This window comes from Cibotium barometz, chromosome 59 (genome assembly GCF_041138505.1).
Source record: "Cibotium barometz isolate CiBa-2024 chromosome 59, ASM4113850v1, whole genome shotgun sequence".
Taxonomy (NCBI): domain Eukaryota; kingdom Viridiplantae; phylum Streptophyta; class Polypodiopsida; order Cyatheales; family Cibotiaceae; genus Cibotium; species Cibotium barometz.
The window spans coordinates 24,742,420-24,762,435 of NC_141104.1; positions in this window are offsets into that span (position 1 = coordinate 24,742,420).

Sequence of the window (20,016 nt, forward strand, 5' to 3'; positions counted from 1 at the left end):
GATGAATGGAGAGAATTCCAATGATAATGTTCGTAACTTGGAAGATGATCAAGACTTTCAACAGATCACTATGGGATTAGTGGATCATGCTGATAGATTGTTCGTAGCTTGACCTTTGGCCCAGTGGACCCAATTGTGGAATGTCGAGAACCTGTATAACTAAAATTCTATGGGGAATGTTTAGATGTTAATTAGAAATTATTGGTCTAATGGACCATTATTATGTTAAGGATATGAATGAACTATTTTCTGATAATGAGTTCTATATGCTTCTTCTTATAGAAGGGATCTTTATCCTAGGATTCTGAGAGGGTTGACCAAACTTTAAGGAACCCCAAAATCAGTAGGATCCTTTTGGATTTAAATTATAAATAAAGTGGTCTTTTCACCTGAGATTCTTTGAGCGTTTTGTTAAGTTGAAAAAAGGGACTTGACAAAAAATTTTCGTATTGATAGGATCATGGATCGAGGTCGTCATGGTAGAAATGTTTAGCCCCAACTCGATGAGAAAGAGCTCGACCTAGATGTTTGCAAAGCTCTTCGCAAAGCTCTTCATAGATCTCAGCCTGTACCTTTCAAAGGTGAAGGGGAGCACTTGGGAGAAACATTAGAGAAGTGGATCGAAGCTATGGAGGAGTACTTTGATGTCACAGGTTACAAAACGAAAAGAGTAAGGTGGCTCTTGCCAGCCAAGCTGAAGATCATAGAAACAATCAGAGTAGCATGGAGGAACCACTGTGAGACAAACCACTTGGATTGGAACACCCAGACGTGGGATGATATCAAAGCATATCTCAAAAAGAGATTCTGTCCTCCAGGCTTCTTGGAGAGACAAGATTCTATCCTCCAGGCTTCTTGGGATGATATCAAAGCATACCTCAAAAGGAGATTCTGTCCTCCAGGCTTCTTGGAGAGACAAAGATGAACAAGTTCCTGGAGCTAACCCAGGGAAGCCGAACTATGGAGGAATATCACCAGGCATTCACTCTCCTCCTCAAATACTTGCCACACCGCTGGATGAAAAATAGCTGATGGCTAGGTTCATTCGGGGAATGAAAAAAACCCTTGGATACCTTGGTGGTGAAAAATGCTAAGCCAATTTCTATGGCTAAAGCAGTGCCGATGGTGAAGGCCTTTATTGTCAAGGTCCCGCTAAAGCCAACACCATCGTCTTTCAAAAGATTCCTAACCTCGGAAGGTGATTCCAACTTTTTGCCTCCTAAGAGACAACAAGGTCCTAGTCAAACCCAGGATACGGGAAGCTTCACAATGGAAGGAAGGCCTTTTCCTCGGAACACAATCCCCTGGAACTCAACTTCAAAAGTTCCACCCTTGAACAAAGGAATTAGATGCTTTAAAACTGTCAAGGATATGGTCATCATAGTATGGAATGCCCAACTCCTTTTGGATCAAGGTTTTCAGGACAAGGAAGTTAAGGACCAAGATTCCAGATTCCAGCTCCTTCCTTCCAGAGTAATCAAGGTCCCTCCCGTCAAAATCAGGGAAACCCTAGAGGTATATCCCCTAACCAACCCTCAGCTTCGATGCAAAGTAACGCAAGACCTCAATCTCAGAGTTGGGGAAATCAAAGAGAGAGGTTCCCAAACCAGCCATCTACTTCCAAAGTAGTAACGCTGGAAGTAATTTAAGAGCTTTGATGATGTAAAGATGTAAAAAACTCACCTTCAGTCTCTTGTAATCATTCCCCCCTTCAAAATGAAAAAAGATATTATTTCTCCTTGTTTTTGGTCTAGAGAGAGAAAATATTCTAGAGAGAGGTAATACAGTTTTGAAATATTTTTACATAAATATTTTCTTCCAGTCAATAGGAAGTGATCCCCTGAAATAGAATTTTAAAAAGAGTTTTCCAATGTGTATTAGAAATTAATTGAAATATGCACTGGACACCTTAGCCTAAGGGTACCTATTTTTTGAAAATTATGGATTAAGGTCCAAAGAGTGTTTTAATGGGCCTATAGGATTAATCCAAGTGTTTGAATAAGGAAAATTCAAGAATAAAAGAAAATCCCCCAAAAATGAGTGAATCCTCACATAAGATGAAGAAGAGTTGACTAGTACTGGTACTTAATAGTAAAAAAATAAAAATTTTGACACCTCAGGAGGGTGAGTAGAGCTCATGAAGGAGGCACCTAGAATATCCATCATTATCCTATTTTTTAATTCAAAAAAATGAGATATTTCATCTCACCTCTTTCAAACTAGATCAGGAAAAGTGGGCCTAACTAGTCCAAAACTTGTCCAAATTGGATCAAACTGAAGCTGGAAGCCTCTAGATCCTAGTTGGACTTGGTTGGTTGCCTCCCTCACCTATAAATAGAACCTCATTCCTTTTTATTTTTATCTTAGTGTATTTACATGCTAGTGTAATTTTTAATTTAGTGTATTTTCCTCTTCCCTCCTCATTGGCCCTCCATTGTGAAGCTTTGGTGATTTACTAAACCTCTTCTTCTCTTGAAGATTACCCTCTTTTCTTGGTGGCCAAGTCTTTTCCTTGAGGTCTACACAACTTTTGCAAGGTTAAGAATCAAGCAAACCAAGGGTAAGCCTAAACAATGAAGTTTATGCTCTCTTTTTAATGTTAATCTTCTTCCTAACCTCCCCCATGCTTGGGAAGCATTTTATTTTTTGGGTTTCCTCTTAAAACCATGCTTTCTTGATTTATGATGAATTAAGGTTTATGTTTATGCTTAGGTTTATGCATAAACTAATCTTTATATTGAAAGTGAAATTCTAACCATTCTCAATTCATAGAAAATGTGAGAAAGCTATGGCAAAATGTTTAGAAAATAAATTTAAATTTATGCATAATAAATTTTATGTTAAAAGTGAAATTTTAGGCATTCTCATTTCATAGAAAATAAAGGAAAACTATGGCAGAATTTTTATCATTAGAAAATGAATTTATACATAGTAAATTTTATGCTAAAAGTGGAGTTTTCAGGGAAAAGCATTATCATTTACTAGAATGTGGGATGATGTGAATGAATGGGGAAATGATGTGGGATAATGTGAATGAATGTGGGAATGATGTGGGATGATGTGAATGAATGTGGGAACGATGTGGGATGATGTGAGTGAATGTGGAAATGATGTGGGATAATGTGAGTTGATGTGAATTGATGTGGAATGATGTTGAATGATGTGGAATAATGTCGAAAGATAAGGGATGATGAGAAATGATAAGGAATGATGTGAAGTAATGAGAAATGATGAGGAATAATGTGAAATGATGGAATGATATAGAAAGATAGGAATTTTGTTTAGAAACTGTATTTGTATGTGAAACCTGTTTTTTAAAGAGTGTTTTACGTCAAGAATGCTGGGGAAGCATTTTGACTATCTTGTGGAATGAGGTCGTGCAGGGACCTAAGTGGAAAACATTGCAACAGGTGATGGAGAGTCAAAGAAGGACGTCTCGCGTGGCAAGATCGGTCGAGGCCTTGACCAGCCTTGGTTTGGTTAAAATGTGAGCTTCCGCCGGTGTACGGTGGATGAGGGGCCAAGGAAGCAGCCTATGAGTGAAGCGCTAGGTCACCTGCGAAGGAGCCTAGAGGGTGCTGACCATACGGTGCTCGTGCTCTGGGGTCGTTTAGGATATGGTGCTCGCGCTCTGGGGTCGCCTAGGATACGGTGCTCGCGCTCTGGGGTCGCCCAGGATACCCACACGTGCGTCCAGGAAGAAAATGAGTTGGAGTTGTATTCTGAACACGAGCATGGATCTAGTTGATTGGCCTTGCTGGTCTTCAAACAGATGAGTTCATGGATCTTTTAAATAGATCTTGTTGGTTGATATAGAGCTGATCTTCAACAGAGAGTCCATATGGTTTAATGAGATTATACTCTTGGGTACTATGGGCTAGGAACTATGAAAAGGCCCCTGAGTGAAGTACTACGTGAGCCTAGAGGGACTGACCAAGTGTGGTGAGCGTTCTAGTTGTGCCGATGATGCCATAGGTATGTTGAGGAAGGAATGACTGGAATTTGGATTTTATGGTTGGAAAGTGGAAAAGTTGGAAAATTGGACTTGGAAATGGAATATTGAGGATTATGATGCAAACACTGTGTGGTTTTATTGCAATGTTGTTTTGGAAATAGTTGAATCTAAGAAAAGGAAATTTTATATCGGGTGCGTAAGTGGTGTGTCTATTTAAATTTTGCATGAGTGCCGGCTAGGGGGCCTGGGAACTCTTTTTCCTGGTACTCGAGACAAAATACCCTTGCCTGGACATTCATGGGTGAGGCCCCGAGTGGGAAACTCTGCCCTGCGTGGGAGCGTGGGAGGTTGCTACTTCCGCTACTAGCTCTCCAGAGTTCTTCTCTTTATCGTAATAATGGCCGGAGAATAACCCAGAATACTTAAGGGTTGAATTCATGTGACCCAGAAGGCCACATGGAAAGAATGGCAGGAGAATAACCTAGAACACTTAAGAGTTGGATTCATACGACCCCAGAAGGGCAATTTCTACCCTCAGAGAACCATCATAAATCAACCAAGGTGGTGGCTACGCTAGTTTCATAAGGCCCACCTTTATAAACATGCCCCAACTACCCAAAGAATAGATCCCTAGTACATGTTGATTCCAAGGATATATAATGAATATTTGGTGAACTTTTCAAAGCTACCATCATTATAGAAACAGCCTCTTGACTAAAATATGATCTCCTAAGCTAAAGAGGCTTAGCTCCGTAAATAAGGAGGATAACTCAACACATCAAGTGGCTCTTTAGGCTCATTCTGGAGTTCGAGCTAAGTAGCTCTTTAGGTTCATTTTGTGATTCGAGCTAATTGAAATTAAGGTCACTAATTGGTGTTCCTTGCAAGAAGCAGGTCAAAGTCTTGGGAGCTCATTTGAGTTTTCTAGCAAGGCCATAACAATAGGTTTGGACTTGCAGCTCTCGTAAGAATAATCTTCACTCTCCACCACAAATATTATGTATCATCACCTAACAAAGGCTCAAGTGTCAATGTTTTAAGAAAGATTTATTTTAATTTTCTTTACCAGGGCCAGTGTTCATGAAGTCCATCGATCACAAGTGATTGACATCGATAATTAAAGAAACATGATAAGCTTCATTTTTATTTTAAAAAAAGGTAGCCTCATCGAGCTTAGCTCTCAGCTTAGTGGCCATCATCAAGCTCCTAGAGCTCTCAACTCTTTGATGACTATCACCAACAAACATCACAAGAGAGCAAAGGTCAATGGTGGCCACCAATAGCGTTAGAAGGAGAAGGTGAAGGAGGAAATAAAAACAAAATGCTTATATTATAGGTTTTATTTTTCTACCTTTTCACATAGTTCCCTTTAAGCCCTAACTTGATGGTCGTTCACATTGTTGCCATCTAACCCTATGGCCATTCACATTGCTTGGGATCCTCTACACCATTTTGGCCACTTCATTCACGCCTGAGCTATTGACTTACCTCTGATAATCTCATTTAGGGTTTGCTGAGAGGTGTTTGTGAGGGATGATCACTATGGTGTTGTGGGACCTCTTCACACATGATTGTATTTTGTGAGTTGTGGGTCACTTGGGGTGCTGATCTTTATGGTGTTTGCTTTTAATGCATTGTGGGATTTGTTCACAACATGACTTGGGCTTTTCTTGGTGATTATTCACACGCATTGTGCATTGTGTTTTGGGGTGTATACTTTGGGTTGTGTATTCATATGTGACCATGGTATACATATACTTTGGGTACTGTATTCATATGCCACTACTTTTACCCTTCATTTGATTGCCATGGTGTGAGTTCACATCAACATCATCATCATCATCATCAATAAGCTTTTGAGAAGTGTTGGAAAGCAAGGTGGCTAATAGCACACAATAAACGAAAGAAAGGGGCGACAATCAATTGGGCGCCAAAAGGGAGGAGAGAGAAAGTGATAAGATGGTTGCTGTTGCGTGTGAAAAGGAGAGAGAAAGAACGAGTCGGCCATGGCAATTGTGCTTATGGACAGTATAAAGAAAAAGGAAAATGAATCCGCCTCGGCAGTACAAGAGTTGTGAGGCTTCATGAGAAAAAAGCGATGGAGAAAGAAAAATATGGGCCCTTGATTATGTAAATCATTAGGGTGATAGGCTTAGCAATTCTGAGATTAGGAAGATGAAGCTCTTGACTTGTTGCTGATTAGATCCATATTGCTTGATCTTTGAGGGGTTGAAGATTAAGGAAGGTGGTTTTGCAAGAGGAAGGGTGCTTTTGTTTAACTACAGTGATTTTTGAAAAAGGTGGGATTAATCTCTAGCCCTTGATCTAATTCTTTATCCAATGGCCCATAAATTTTCCATAAACCTTCCAACCTTTGCCCAAAGGTTTTAATGCCTTTCTTCTCTTTATCCTAATAATGGTTGAGAATAACCCAAAATACTTAAGGGTTGGATTCATGTGACCCCAGAATGCCACATGGAAAGAATGGCGAGAGAATAACCTAGAACACTTAAGAGTTGGATTCATACGACCCTAGAAGGGCAACTTCTACCCTCAGAGAGCCATCATCAATCAGCCAAGGTGGTGGCTCCCCTAGTTTCATAAGGCCCACCTTTATAGACATGCCACAACTACCCAAAGAATAGATCCCGAGTACATGTTGATTCCAAGGATATACAGTTGGAGTATGTACTCACATCAAATGAGCTACAATATAATGAATATTTGGTGAACTTTTCAAAGCTACCCTCATTGCCCACCACAGGGGAAGCAGTTAGATGAAGATTGGATGTAGACAGTCAAGAGCTTGTTTCTATAAGAGCATCAAAATTCAAAAGATTTCTATGTGCAGATGACATGCAAAATATTTACAACCCTTATTATCTGCTTGGAAAATTTTGAAGACATTAAGCATGATAAAGGCTGGCACATCTACTTTGAGCATCCTTGTAAAATAATTGGCTTGAGAGCTTGATGCTTGCATGATTCTTATCTTGTGTTTATGGAGATTGAGAGAGAGAAAGAGTGTAGGCAGAAAGAAATCTAGCTAGCTTCCCTCTCTTGTTGTGAGATTAGAATACAAGGAGTCAAAAAGCAATTGGATTGGCAGGGCTTGCATTGGTTTGATAGGGATGGTGAGGGATGTTGATGTGGAAAGGAGTCATGGAATTTATTATAGTATAGGAGTGGTGTAGCTATTTTTCACTAGCACATGTACACATTAGGGTTGAGGCACATAGGCTTTAGCATGGGCTAGTGTGGACATATTTTAGGGTATGTGGCTATATAAGTTAGCTATAGACATCTATTATACCTTTTTGATAGCTATTATGATTTTTTATGTCATTTCTTACAGCTCATGCTTCTATGGCCGATTCATGGCAGTCTTTCCATGTCTAGGTGTCCACTCTCTATGATGAGTAGCACATGTGTGTATTGCAACCCTAGATTCCCTTCATTGCATTGGTATCCTAGCTCTTAGCTTTGATCTTGATGTTTTGATGAGAGTGATTAAGACAATCATTTTTGGATTAAGTTTTGTACAATTCTTAAGATTTTGATTTTCTTCATTTTGAGATGATTAGTAGTGATATTAATGCTTAATTATTTTTAAGTTCATTTCTAAAAACCCTAATCTACATAATTTTCTTCATTTTGAGAGGATTAGTAGTGATATTAATGCTTAATTATTTTTAAGTTTATACTAATTACCATTTCTAAAAACCCTAATCTACATAATTTGTGATAATCTTCTTGATTGTTTTAAATTTTCTTGAAATCCTAAAATCTTTCAAGATTAGGAGTTCTTTCACTAAACCTATCAGTCCTATTCTATCCTTGCTATTAGGTCCTTAAGATTGTGTGAATTTTAGGGAGAGATTTAAGATTTTATGTAGGTTTTGGTGAAAACTTCATCAAGAAAGTGATGCAAATTTTAGATGTGTTGCAAAAATTGTTCAAAGATTGCTATGTAGTATTACTATGCAAATCTTGGTGCAGTTTATCAAGAAAGAGTGCATATTGAAGATCACAAATCTCTTGAGGATTTTATGCAAATTACTATGCACAGTCGCAATTTTAGACAGTTTATTGTGCAAAGCAAAATTTCAAGAATGCTAGTGAAAAATTTTCAAAGTTTGCAGAGATTTTGTGTAGAGTCAAATCTTGGTGACAATGAGTAATTCTTGATCAAATCTTAGTTATTTCTTGCAAGAATCCAATTTCTTTAAGAGAAACTATTATAAACTTCAAGAAAATAGTAGACATTGCTGGAAATTTATGCAAGAAAGAAAGGTTATTGAACCACGACTAACAAAGATTACTACCAATCTTATAATTAGTGATTAATCTTAGAATAACTTAACAAATCAAAGTAGTTGGACAACTTAATGTGATAAAGAAAGTTATCAACAATTTATTGGTGATCATCTTGTGACTAGTAATTAGTCTTGGTAGAACTTGACAAATCAAAGTAGTTTGGACAACTTATTAATAAATTAATTCATTAATAACAGAATGAATCATTTACAAAAGCCTTAAAGTGCATAAACAGAGATAAGTACTCCATCACTACAATAAGTTCATCATATAAGACTAAAACATGATCTCCTAAGCTAAAGAGGCTTAGCTCCGAAGGATAACTGAACACATCAAGTGGCTCTTTAGGCTCATTCTGCAATTCGAGCTAGCTAGCTCTTTAGGTTCATTTTGTGATTCGAGCTAACTGAAATTACGGTCACTAAACTGGTGTTCCTTGCAAGCAGATCAAAGTCTTGGGAGCTCATTTGAGTTTTCCAGCAAGGCCATGACAATAGGTTTGGACTCGGAGCTCTCGTAAGAATAATCTTCACTCTCCACTATAGCTTTGAAGTCACATGCTCAAGGGTCACAATGCGAGGCCTATCAATCCATAATGCTACTCCTAGTCCCAAAGACCATACCTTGAGCAATTTTAGCACCAAGGCTGCCCATCATGGATTCCACTACGAGAGGCATGTAGCTTTCATGGCTAGATATAGTGAGGTAGGGCGGCTACAACATATCTCAAAGATTGATGAGGAGATCTTTTTAATTGCATAGTGATGAAACACAAACCTTGCTCCCACATTTGACCTCTTTGATGAGAGCTAGTGAGGAGAATGTTGAGAGTAAGTTGTTTGAGGAGTAGGAGATCAGGATAGTGTGTAGGCTTCATCAAGTGATGCCATCAAGGCACACATGCTTGAAATGGTGGACAACATAAGAGATTAGCCATGAAAAGATCAATTGGCCAAGTCTTCATCATTTTTTTTGGTAACATGGTTTCAACCTAGACAATGGCAGTGAAACTCCCTTTTAACCGAGAGTAACCCCACCACCATTGTTGCACAAGTAGCTCTGAGTACACAAGGAAGAGGAAGAGTCTAAGCAGAGCTACCGGTAGGTGCAGAAGATTCACTAAAGGTAGAAGCATCATTTTGGTGTTGCTCTGCAGCTTGATAAATGACATAGAGTGGGTAGCCTGCTTGCACAACAAATAAGCAAGAACAAATTACGGACTTTTATGAAGGACAATGCAGAGTTACATAGAGTGGAATTATGTGTGCTAGCCTTCTATCTTTTGTCCCTGACTGAGTGTCAAGAGAACGCTCAGCAAATTAAGGGCTTTTGTGAAGGGAAACACAGAGTGTTACACACAATGGAATTATGCGTGCTAGCTTCTATCTTTTGTCCTTGACTGAGTGTCGAGAGAACACAACAACAAATCACAAGTTTTTCTAGGCAGCGTAGAGTGAACTACACACAAGTTCCAAAGATGACCAGGCATCACAACGTAAGAGTGCAATAGACATTGTTTTAAAAAAACCATAAAAAACAAAAATATTATGTATCATCACCTAACAAAGGCTCACCAGTCAATGTTTTAAGAAAGATTTATTTTAGTTTTCTTTACCAGGACAGTGTTCATGAAGTCCATGGATCACAAGTGCTTGACATTGATAATTAAAGAAATATAACAAGCTTCATTTTAATTTTAAACTTAGAAAAAGTTCTATCAGTATCGAGAGTAGAGAAACTAGAGTGAATGGATGGGAATGGATGTGAATGGATGTGTTGTGATCTGAATGGATGTGAATGGATGTGAATGGATATGAATGGATGTGTTATTATCTGAATGGATGTGAATGAATGGGAATGGATGTGAGTGGATGTGAATGGATGTGGAATGATGTGAATGGATGTAGGACGATGTGAATGGATGTGATATGGATCTAGATAGATGTAAATGGATGTGGGATGATGTGAATAGATATGAATGGATGAGGAATGCTTCACTATGCAGTAGTTTGTCATCCCCTCTTATATACTCCTATCAGATGATAAAATGAGATGGCCATATACTCCTATGCAGTAGTTTGTCGTCCCCTCTTATATACTCCTATCAGATGATAAAATGAGATGGCCATAGAGAGTGACTCATGGGCAAACAATGTGGCAAGGGCAAGAATAGTGAGAATAATAGTGTAGAGATATACAAAAAACTTTTCATGTGAATGTAAAAAAATCTTCATCTAAAAAAAAATGGATCTATTTCTTACTAATTTTCAATAACTCGATGATATTTATAACTAAAACCTCCTAAAATTGTTTCTTGATTCGACACTTGATCGTATCTTGATTCAACACTTCTTGATTATTTCTTGTTAGCAAGTAATTCTTCTAATTCTATCCTGTTAGCTTGTTCTTCATTTAATTGAGCTTGAAGAGATAGAGGTTGCTTGGAAATAGAAGGAGGTTGTGGGTTTGACATGATGATGAGGTATAGAAAGAGAAAAATAAAATTATAAAAATTTGATAGTAATTAAGATAAGAAAATAGACAATATGTGAATAGTAATACTTATGGCCTTTGCTTTGAATTTGTTGAAGTCATACGTTGTCCCAATTTTATAGAGCAAGTTTTCCCAACTTCAAGTGTCACAAATCCCGTAAGTGATATTTGAAGCTTTCGAGATTAAATTGTTGAAGTAGCCCAAATCTTCCTTTGTGGTCTTTAAAGGTCTTTTTTTCAAAAAATCAACTTTTCAAAAACCCCTTTTATAGTAGTAGTCCAAGCTCTTAACAAGCCTTTATGTGGAGAAGATTTCTTTTTTAAAATTTAAAGCTTTTGAATAGGAATCTTTTTGGAACTTTGTTTTGGTAACAAAATGTATGAGGAGGGAAAATATTTAAAGCTTTTTAATTCAAGCCTTATATCAATAATCTTTTGAGTATCAACTGTAAGCTTTATAATATAAGCTTTAAAGTATGTATAATAAAGCTTTATATTATAAGCTTTAGAACATAAATATTTAATCTTTAAGTGTTTGCTTTATATTATAAGCTTTATAACATAAATATTTAATGTTTAATAAGCGTTTGCTTTATATTATAAGCTTTATAACATTAATATTTAATGTTTAAGGTTTTGCAATAAGCTTTTGAGTAAGTGTTGGAAAGAAAAGTAGTAACAGCACCACACAGTAAACCAAAGAAAGGGGCGACAATCAATTGGGCACGCCAAAAGGGAGGAGAGAGAAAGTGATAAGATCATTTGCTGTTGTGTGAAAAGAAGAGAGAAAGAACGAGTCGGCCATGGCAATTGCGCTTATGGATAGCATAAAGAAAGAGGAAAATGAATCCGCCGGCAGTGCAAAACAGTCTCGTGAGAGGCTTCATGAGAAAAAAGCGATGGAGAAAGAAAAAATGAGCCCTTGATTATCCAAATCCTTAGGGTGGGTGATAGGCTTAGCAATTCTAAGATTAGGAAGATGAAGATCTTGACTTGCTGATTAGATCCATATTGCTTGATCTTTGAGGGGTTGAAGATTAAGGAAGGTGGTTTTGCAAGAGGAAGGGTGCTTTTGGTTTTAAATACAATGATTTTTGAAAAAGGTGGGATTAATCTCTAGCCCTTGATCTAATTCTTTATCCAATGGCCCATAAATTTCCCATAAACCTTCTAAACTTTGCCCAGAGGTTTTAATGCCTTTATTTTCTTTATCCTAATAATGGCCGGAGAATAACCCAAAATACTTTATGGTTGGATTCATGTGACCCCAGAATGCCACATGGAAAGAATGGCGGGAGAATAACCTAGAACACTTAAAAGTTGGATTCATACAACCCTAGAAGGGCAATTTCTACCCTCAGAGCCATCGTAAATCAGCCATAGACATGCCCCAACTACCCAAAGAATAGATCCCTATACATGTTGATTCCAAGGATATACAGTTGGAGTATCTACTCACATCAAAGGAGCTAAAAGAATAGATCCCTAGTACATGTTGATTCCAAGGATATACAGTTGGAGTATCTACTCACATCAAAGGAGCTAAAATATAATGAATATTTGGTGAAATTTTCAAAGCTACCCTCATTGCCCATAGGGGAAGTAGTTAGATGAAGATTGGATGTAGACAGTCAAGAGCCTGTTTCTATAAGAGCATCAAAATTCAAAAGATTTCTATGTGCAGATGACATGCAAAATATTTACGACCCTTATTATCTACCTGGAGAATTTTGAAGACATTAAGCATAATAGAGGCTGGCACATCTACGCTGAGCATCCTTGCAAAATAATTGGCTTGAGAGCTTGATGCTTGCTTGATTCTTATCTTGTGATTGTGGGGAGATTGAGAGAGAGAAAGAGTGTAGGCAGAAAGAAAGCTTTCTAGCTTCCCTCTCTTCTTGTGAGATTAGAATACAAGGAGTCCAAGCAATTGGATTGGTAGGGCTTGCATTGGTTTGATAGGGATGGTGAGGGATGTTGATGTGGAAAGGAGTCATGGAATTTATTTTAGTATAGGAGTGGTGTCAGTGAAGCTATTTTCCACTAGCACATGTACACATTAGGGCTGAGGCACATAGGCTTTAGCATGGGCTAGTATGGACATATTTTAGGGTATATGGTGTAAGGTTCCCCCCATCAAAAATAGGAGAAACACTTGAGATAGTCTACTAAGTCTTAGCTTGGAAAAAATTTCCTACTCGTAACACTTTGACCATGTAAAGATTCAAGGATACGATTTGTAGGTAAGACCTAGTCCTATCCCGTAGGGGGAGCGTGGTCTTCTAAAAGTCAAATTACCCATAGGGTAATTGATCATAATTTGGGCAATTACTAATCTTGATTCCTAGAGACAACGCTTTTTTTTCTCATCCATGCCAGACACAACCGCTGGCCTAGTCTCCTATAATAGAGTTGCTCGAAAACTAATTTATCTAGTGTAGGGCTTTCACTTAATCTGTTGGAAAGCTACCCATCCTCCCACTTTCCACCCTACTCACGCGTCAATTTGTTTTCGAGCAACTCTATTATAGTCTCCTAGAATAGAGTTGCTCAAAAACCAATTTATCTAGTGTAGGGCTTTCACTTAATCTGTTGGAAATCTACCCATCCTTCTACTTTCCACCCTACTCACGTGTCAATTTGTTTTCTAATTAATCCTACCACACTGTTTGACATAAATAAACATGATCCTTAATTAAGACCCTTTCACAAGGTTCGTAAAACAGCCTCTTTCCATAGTACAATAATGCCAAAGATAAGATTTATATAAAAAAAAGTTTATACAAGAATCAATTCTATACAAGCCAAACCGGCTCTCTTATTCTTTTCCTTTATACTGCCGATGATCTAGAATTCGGCCTTCCAGCCTCTACATGCTGGGCAAAACCCTACGGGACCATACACCTCATCATTAGTGCTAGGGTAAGGACTCAAGTCGGCCTGTCACCCCCTCAAGCTCGGTCGCTCGATCCTCCCACCCCTCAGAGGGATGTCTACACACTAGGGTGGGCTAATTCACCACACTATCCTGGGCCCTCATAGCTAGGCAGTATCACAATTCTCCCAATGGTATGAGGGATACCATGGGCGAACTCTGGGCCTTACTAACGTCTCCACCGTCTAGCTACACAAGCACAAGAATGGGGTAATGTTAAGGCAGGGAGAAGTTGTACATGTACCTTAATTTAACCAAGATAACAATCCATTTACTCAACTAAACCATAGGACTAGAATCCATGTTACCTTCTTAAGAAAACAATCCTTTTCATAAAGATTTTAGCATTTCAACTTGAGATTGCGAGATAAGACATTCTTTATTAAGGCATATGCTGAATACAAACTTTAACTAGTAAATCAATCAAATAGATCACTATAACAATTAATAGAGAAGCCGGGGCCATACCTCAACCCCCTAAGAATGATATATAATTGAATAATAATATATATATATATATACCTTATAGAAATTTATTGTTTATCGTTGTCTTTGCTCGTTAATAAGAGTTTCAGAACTTGATATATGAGAATAGAGAGTCTTCTAATACCTTCTCTTACGATTGAAATCATCCGATCATCCCCAAGCTTTATCTCCTATTACTCATACTCTGACTTTTCTCTCTTTCGAAGTTTATGGCAAAGTAGCCTTCTCTTGCAGGGCTATGGCATACTATTCTTTCTTTAAAAGAAAAGCTATGGAGTAGTAGTCTCTTCCTCATAAATGTCATAGTAATCTAGCTTTCTTTTCCAAGAGATTAGATAAGAATGAAGGGATATATGCATCTCAAGGTCTAGATTCACCTTGTGGCTACTAGCTGCATTCTTACAGTTTCTTTGTGTAGAGACCTTGACAGAACTAGTGAATTGTTTTAGCCATAACTCTCTAATAAAAACTCAGAATATGGTCGTATAACTAGTCAAAAGAATCGGACGGCATCTGCTCTATAAGCAAAAATGTCTGTATATAGCCGCAAACATGTCACTTTTTCACATTTTTAGTGTGCATGGACTCTAAATATGTAAAAGTACTCTAAATACGACCTCCTATCACCTAAATTTGAATTTCTATTTTTGGAGATACTTATCTCCTAATAGAACTATTCTTGTCTTCTTATTTCTTTTAGGATTTTTGGAGCTAATATTTTTATTCTAACACTTTCCTAATGTTTCTAGCCTTATTCTCTTACTCTTCTCTAAGTGCACTCTCGTTCCTTCTTGAAATCTATATTAAAAGAGACACATATATGGCTTAGGAGGGACCTTACATGTGGCTATATAAGTTAGCTATAGACATCTATTGTACCTTTTTGATAGCTATTATGATTTTTTATGTCATTTCTTACAGCTCATGCTTCTATGACTAATTCATGGTAGTCTTTCCATGTCTAGGTGTCCACTCTCTATGATAAGTAGCACATGCGTGTACCCCGTGCTAATGATTACAACCCTAGATTCTCTTCATTGCATTGGTATCCAAGCTCTTAGCTTTGATCTTGATGTTTTGATGAGAGTGATTAAGATAATCATTTTTGGATTAAGTTTTGTACAATTCTTTATATTTTGATTTTCTTCATTTTGACAGGATTAGTAGTGAGATTAATGCTTAATTATTTTTAAGTTTATACTAATTTACCATTTCTAAAAACCCTAATCTACATAATTTGTTGATAATCTTCTTGATTAGTGTTTCTTGATTGTTTTAAATTTTCTTGAAATCTTAAAATCTTTCAAGATTAGGAGTTCTTTCACTAACCTACCAGTTCTTCTCTATCCCTGCTTAGGTCCTTTAAGACTGTGTGCATTTTAGGGAGAGATTTAAGATTTTATGCAAGTTTTGGTGAAAACTTCATCAAGAAAGTGATGCAGATTTTAGATGTGTTGCAGAAATTGTTCAAAGATTGCTGTGCAGTATTAGTGTGCAAATCTTGGTGTAGTTTATCAAGAAAGAGTGCATATTAAAGATCACAGATCTCTTGAGGGTTTTATGCAAATTATTGTGCAAATTCACAGTTTTAGACAGTTTATTGTGCAAAATTTCAAGAATGCTAGTGCAAAATTTTCAAAGTTTATAGAGATTTTGTGTAGAGTCAAATCTTGGGACAACGAGTAATTCTTGATCAAATCTTAGTTATTTCTTGCAAGAATCCGATTTCTTTAAGAGAAAGTATTGTAAACTTTAAGAAAACTATTGTAAACTTTAAGAAAATAGTAGACATTGCTGAACATTTATGCAAGAAAGAAAGGTTATTGAACCTTAGTGATAATTGTGCTAGATTATGCCAATAGTTTATTGATTAAGTGTCATTCAAACGGTTTCTTGATCAAGAAAATGACTAACAACAAAGATTACTACTAATCTTATAATTAGCAAGATTAATCTTAGAGAATAACTTGATAAATCAAAGTAGTTGGACAACTTATTGATCAAGAAAGTTATTAACAATTTATTAGTGATCATCTTGTGATTAGTAATTAATCTTGATAGAACTTGACAAATCAAAGTAGTTTGGATATCTTATTAATCAAGAAATTCATTAATACCAAAATGAATCATTTACAAAAGCCTTAAAGTGCATAAACAGATAAGTACTCCATCAGTATAGTAAGTTCATTATATAAGACTAAAACATGATCTCTTAAGCTAAAGAGGCTTAGCTCCATAAGAAGGATAACTGAACACATCAAGTGGCTCTTTAGGCTCATTCTGCAATTCGAGCTAACTAGCTCTTTAGGTTCATTTTGTGATTGAGCTAATCGAAATTAACATCACTAAATGGTATTCCTTGCAAAAGCAGGTCAAAGTCTTGGAAGCTCAATCGAGTTTTCCAGCAACGCCATGGCAACAGGTTTGGACTCGGAGCTCTCGTCGTGAGCTCTATAATAGAATAATCTTCACTCTTTACTATAGCTTTGAAGTCACATACTCAAGGGTCACAATGCGAGGCCTATCAATCCACAATGCTACTCCTAGTCCCAAAGACCATTGTGAGATCGCACTCTCCCCCTCCGCGCACTGGATTCCTGATTGATAACAGTGGAAGTAACTTCCTCTTACGTAGGGTAGGGTTTCCCACTCGAGGCCTCGCCCTTGAATGTCCGAACACGAGACTAATCTGGTTGTGAGATCCCTGTTCCCACCGCGCAACGGATTCGGGGTACTAGCAGCGGAAGTAGCACTTCTTGCGCGAGGCAAGGTCCCACACTCGGGGCCTCGTCCACGGATATCCGGACAAAAGACTAATCCGTCGGTTATTCCAAAACCAGACCCGGAAAAACTTCCCTTATCCGGAAAGCACGGGCGATTCCACCAGGATAATTTTTACTCTAACGTAGTCAAAACTCTTACTGGTCAAACAGATCCGACTGCATCTATAAAGATACTTGGTCAGATCAAGGAAGAAACTTGCACTTGGATCATTGGGATCAACGCTTTTTTCCCCACCAAGGAGGCACAGCCGTTGATTCCTATCCATAGAACAATTACTATCCGGGATTTACTTTATCTATCGTAATAACAAAAATTGAGTCTCGATTTACGGATCCATCAGTCCAGCCTAACCCCATCCGATCCCATGGGTTAGCCAACCGCCCAACCACTGTAGTGATGGGATCCAATTTGGAATTTGGTTAGGTTTTGTCCCGGGTACCAAGGAAAAGAGTTCCAAGGCCCCCTAGCCGGAATTTCATGCAAACATAAAACTAGCCACACCACTTTCTAAATCAGTTTGGTCAATATTTGACCATTTTTAGGTCAGTTAAGCTAACTTTTTGGAACTAGACTTGAATGAGGAGAGAGGAGAGATGAAATATCTCAATTTTTATGAGTTTAAAACTCATTCAAGCATGTGAAATATGCACCTCCTTTAAAGAACTCCCCTTCCTTACATATGTGTCATAATGGAATCATTTTAATATTGCTCATAGTTTTTTTTTACTAATAAACCTTGTACATTTTCAACTCTTCATCTTATGTGAAATATGCACCTCCTTTAAAGAATTCCCCTTCCTTACATATGTGTCATAATGGAATCATTTTAATATTGCTCATAGTTTTTTATTAATAAACCTTGTACATTTTCAACTCTTCATCTTATGTGAGCATTTAAGGGACTCCCCTTCCTTACATATGTGTCATAATAAAATCATTATACCCAAAATATCTCATATTTTTAATATTGCACATAGTTTTTTACTAATAAACCTTGTACATTTTCAACTCTTCACCTCATGTGAGCATTTACTCATTTTTGGGTATTTTCTTTTTACAAGTTGGATTTATCTCCTCCCTACACATGGATTGATGCTATTGGTCCATAGGAACCTTAATTGGACCATAGTCTAAAGATTTCTGAAAATCTAGACCCTTAGGCTAAGGTTCTTTATACCTATTTTCAATTAATTCCAATTGCACATTGGAAAATTCTTTTTGAATTTCTGTTTCAGGGGAACTCATCTGAATTAGAAGAGATATTTTTCTATCCAAAAATATTCAAAATCTGAATATTCTCTCTCTAGAATATTTTTCTCTCTCTAGGCTAAAACAGATAGAAACAAGGTCTTTATATTTCTGAAGAGGGATTGATTACAGGGAAAGATACTAGACATCAAAAAGGGGATGGGGGAGGAATCTTACATTCTACCCCACTTAAAAAACGCGAGATGTCCTCATCTCGCAACTTGGAATAATTTCGCAAGATGCACGAATATGAGACTTAGAGAAAAATTTTAATCACGATTAACCACCAAGAAAAGTCTTAAAGAGAGCAAGATTCAAAATAAGAACAAGATTTAAACTTTATTCATTCTCGGAACTTATACAGTAAAGATAGAGAAACTCTTTACACTTCCATAAGCCCGTCCATCATATGGTCACAAAAGCAGTCCTCACAAGCTGCACAAGTATAGGGTAACTCATCTATGGGAATGATTCTGCTGGTTATTGCCGCACCTATCTCAGTGGTATGAGGTGATCTAACAAAAGGACCTCTGAGAGGCAAGCCAAAAACGGGATAAAGGCATATCTTCTCATGAGGAAGAAAACATGCCAGTAAGAAGACCCGCTCAGAAAACCCAAGATGCCTTGATCTCATGACACAGTAGTATCGGGGACCCAAACCCAAAGCTTCAATAACCATGGCCAAGCGGACATTGTTACGAAAGTGCTGCTGACCCCAGGGTGTTACCCTAGTTATGTCTTGATAGGTCCGCCATTTTGTCTGCGCTACAGAAGTTCCCAAGTGAGGGAAAAGTGAGCGCTCATACTGCTCTATAAAATCTTTCTTCACAGACTCCCTTGCGTCTTGAAGGTGAGAAATCATTAGGGATAAAACTAGTTCTTGTTGCCAAGCCATGAAGGAGATTAAGAAAGAAAGGAGATCGATGGAAGTAAGATTACTGTGAGCGACAAGTAAAAGTTACGACTTATATAAAGGAAGGAGCTAGCGTAACTTAGAAGCCAACGGTAACTTGCCACTGAAGTTTTACCGTCTTTCCATGATTTGGGTTTGACACATTTTTCTATAGAAGGCATTTAGAATTTTGAGATGAAGAGATAAAAGAAGCTTGTAGGCTAAGTCACCTACTTTCATTGAATTCAGATATAAGGCTCACAATATCTGGGGGATAACTTCATATACTCCCCAAGAGATAAAGAACTTCTTTTGGGCCGTACTCGAATGAAGACCAAAACCTTGATATCCAAAACATCGATTCTCACTTCTGAACTCATTGTTCTGAATCCTTAAAACAGGTGGGACTCTTGAGAAGTATTCTAGGAAAAGGGTCTTCCTTTGTTAAACAGAACTTTCTTTTATTTTAGAGAGGGAATAATTATAAGATCAGAAAGGGAGATTCTTACTCCTGTATACCTCGAAGGCTGGGGAGGAATCTTACATTCTACCCCACTTAAAAAGTGCGAGATGTCCTCATCTCGCAAGGTAGAGGACAACTCTTTTTCTTAACATCCAATTTTATTTTGGGGTTCCTTATATTCTGGTCAACCCAGCAGAACACTGGGATAAATATCCCTTATATAGAACTCATCATTAATATTCAGATCATATCATTCATATCTTTAACATGATAATGGTCCATTAGACCGAAAAATTTCCTTCTGAACATTCCTCCACGGGAATTTCAGTCAAGCAAGTTCTCAATTTGTCATCCCTTAACTTGATCTACTGATCAAGTGTTAACAGTAACAATTTGACAGCACAACCCACTAATCTCATAGTGATTTGCTGAATTCATTATCA